Below are 3,803 nucleotides of genomic sequence, written 5' to 3'. Positions count from 1 at the left end.
CATCAAAAACTAAGGATGTACTGTATGGTGACTAACGTAACATAATAAAAAATTATTATTAAAAAAAAGAATTTACATCTTAATCAGGCATCGCCCCTAGGTGAACCTTTTAAGAATTTGTCATGTGAGTCACTTCTAATGGAAGGGATATTTTATTTTTACTTCTCTTGTTTTTCCTGGAATTGAAGATGTGCATGAGAATGTTTTTCTAGGAGGAGTGCTCTGTTATTATTTGCTGCAATAAAATGGGCACATAAAAACAAAACCAAAAACAAACTGCAAAAATAACAAAACAAAATATGAAAGCATTGCCTCATTAGATCTTCTTTTATTCCCAATGTGATAATACACACAGTAACTAACTTAAGACTCTCTCCTATGGTTTTCTTCCCACTTCCTTCTTTTTCAATAATTCATTTCCCAACACACATACAATAAGAACTACTCATTTTGTTTGGTCAATAGGACTGGCTTTTTGCCTAACAATTGCTCCGGAATGGGCAAAAGGATGAGGTGACACTTGGACTTTCAACCTATTTTACTTTAGTCCTGCTGTTTGGCTTTATGAATCCATTAAATCTTTGATTAGTAGTAATTGCTCGATGTTTCTGGAAATTGTTGATTGATACCTGATTTCTCTAATATGACCACTTAGAATCACTTGGTGTGATTGTATGAGTATTTCGGGGGAGAGATGGCAAACAGGGAAGTAGAGGGAGTAAACTGTTTCTAGCTAGTTAATAGTTTAATGTGACACAACAATCTGTTATATTTCTTAATGTCAATGACAAGTGTAAGATAACAGATCACATAGGAAAAAACCTCTGAGCTTAAGAATACATGATTTCTCATCAATGCTAAGGGGAAAGGTAATAAATATTCCATTCTTAAGATACACTGGATTTAAACAAAATTTAGTAAGATCCAATGGTATAGCATGGTACGGTAAAATCAAGCATAAGTATAGTTGTAAGTTTTCACCTGGATCATCCCTAGAATGACCCATCATCATCCAAAACATTTAGACGAACTATATTGCTTTGCTGTGTGTATTACTTTCTTAAATAAAACTGGGTTCCTTTAATAAGAAGTGTATTGAGAATGCGTTTGAATATACAACTATATTCTCCTCTATAGGCCCCCCCTCTAGTTACCCAAACATCTGCACTCATTCTTCTTATTATTAAAAGAATGTACTCAGCCAGTTCTCAACAAGACAGACCTGAAGTTATCCAATTCCTGCATCTTGTTCTTTATCTCTGTACAATGCACCGCCCTGCCTCCATCAGCAACATTTTTGAGATTCTGGGACCTATAAGCATTCTGGAAGGAACCGCCCCGCTGTTCTCTCTAAGCCCTGGTTCTGCTCTCTGAGAGGTTCTCCTTGTTACCTTCCATACAAAATGGCCTACAGAAAATGTCTTCCTGTGCTGAGTTTCCACAGCTTTCTTCTTGGGGTGCGGTTTTGGAGGATTATGGGTTGCTTTATAGGAAAACAATCACAAGGATTAATCTGTATTTCAAAATGAAAACTTCCATTCCTTTCTATGGGAATAGGTATCAGTTTATTCATTATATTGGATATAGCACACCCTTTTTCTTTCTTTATTTCTTTTAAAAAAGATTTTATTTATTTATTTGACAGAGAGAGACACAGCCAGCGAGAGAGGGAACACAAGTAGGGGGAGAGGGAGAGGAAGAAGCAGGCTCCCAGCCTGCCAGGACCCTGGGATCATGCCCAGGGCCAAAGGCAGACACTTAAAGACTGAGCCACCCAAGCGCCCCCAACAAACCCTTTTTCTAAAATAACCTGTCTCAATTATTTGCTCGCTAAGACTTCTGGTGATATTTGTTAGTGAATATTAAACTGACTATGTGCCCAAGCCTCTTGCTGGATGTGTGTATGTGTGTGTGTGTGTGTGTGTACACAAAATATAATCATGTATGCATATTCTGTCGTACATAAACATTTGTGTGTATGTGTATGGAGATATTGATAGATTTGATATGAAGACCGTGGCAATATAAAATAATTTATCTTGATCTTTAACTCCAATTCAAATGTCTATTTTTCTTGTCTGACATTTAATGAGTCCCAGCACAGTGCTCAAATGTCTATGTAATGAAAAGTTGTTTATTCTTCTCTTCTTTTTTTTTATGATTTTATTTACTTATTTGACACAGAGAGAGCACAAGCAGGGGGAGCAGCAGGCAGAGGGAGAGGGAGAAGCAGGCTCCCCGCTGAGCAGAAAGCCCGATGCAGGACTCAACCCCAGGACCCTGGGATCATGACCTGAGCTGAAGGCAGATGCTTAACCGACTAAGCCACACAGGTTCCCCCAAAAGTTATTTATTCTTGACCGAGAAACTAAAGCTAATTGTGCTTAGTTATCTTTTATCACTAAAAAAATAAGAAGAGGGTGAAAATTTTCCTTTAAATAAAAGTAAACAAATGACACATTAAGTAGTTCCAAATTTTATGTATTATTTCATTCCAGAAGAAAAAATATTCTGAAAAGAATGGTGTATTTTGAACTGTGAAGAGTTTTGTCCAATCTAATTAAGAAACTCAAAGAAAGCACAAAAGTGGAAAATGGAATTAATGGTGTACTTAAGCAATAATTAAGGCCTTCTTTCTAATTTATGGAATAATGTATCATATTCATATGTGCCATCTTGCATGAATTACAGGGTTTTTTAAAAAGATTTATTTTTATTTTTTTTATTTTAGAGACACAGAGAGAACTCACGAGCAGGGGGAGAGGCGGAAGGGGAGGGGCAGTGGGAGAGGATCCCAAGCCGACTCCCCGCTGAGCACAGAGCCTGACCCTGGGCTCAATCTGGGACCCTGAGACCATGATCTGAGCTGAAACCAACAGCTGGATACTTAACTGACTGAGCCACCCAGTCGCCCTGAATTACAGGTTATTTTTAAAAATGTAAAATATTGTAACTTCTCCCTAAACGTTTCTAAAACAGTAAGAAAAAATTCTGAAGAAACGGATAGATGAAAGAATATATTACTCTTGTATATTATTAAAGGAATAATGACAGGGGTGCCTGGGCTGCTCAGTCGGTTGGGAGTCTGCCTTCTGCTCCGGTCGTGATCTCAGGGGCCTGGCATCAAGCCTCACATCCGGCTCCCTGCTGGGCGGGAAGTCTGCTTCTCCCTCTCCCTTTGCCTTGCCCCACTAATGCTCTCTCTCTCAAATAAATAAATCTTTAAAAAAAATTTTTTTTAAATGACCATCAACACACCCTCTAAGTAAATTGGTGTGCCTGACTCGGCTAGTTGTCCCCCTGGGTTGTCTCCGCATTCCTTACATGGCCGTCCTTTTCACGGCTTTCCCTTCCCCCTGGTGTGGCCACGTGACTAGTGATGGCAAATAGAATATCGGCCAGTTGTGACATGTGAATTCTGGTTTGTAATCTTAAATGCAAGAAGCAGGTCTTTTCTGCTACTTGAACCCCTTCTGGATGACTGGAATATCAATCCTTTGATGAGCCATTCGGACTTTGTAGTGCAGAGGGAAGAACAAAAAAGACAAGAATTTCGTCCCTTTCATATTCAACTTATTTAAGTTAATAAACATTTAGTCAAAATTAATTAAAATGTTGTGTAATATAAGTAATTTAATAAATTTTCCAAATTATACTGATTTCCACCAAACTGATTAAAGAAAAAACTGTATCTTTAACTATAATTTACAACGTTCCACTTTAGAGATGGATTCCAGTATTTTCTATTACTTTTCCTGCTGACGTTTTTACTTTTTTGCTATACACAATAATAATATCATGCA

This window comes from Ursus maritimus, unplaced genomic scaffold (assembly GCF_017311325.1).
Source record: "Ursus maritimus isolate PB19 unplaced genomic scaffold, ASM1731132v1 scaffold_36, whole genome shotgun sequence".
In the NCBI taxonomy this organism is placed as follows: Eukaryota; Metazoa; Chordata; class Mammalia; order Carnivora; family Ursidae; genus Ursus; species Ursus maritimus.
Note: the sequence above shows the minus strand (reverse complement) of the source record.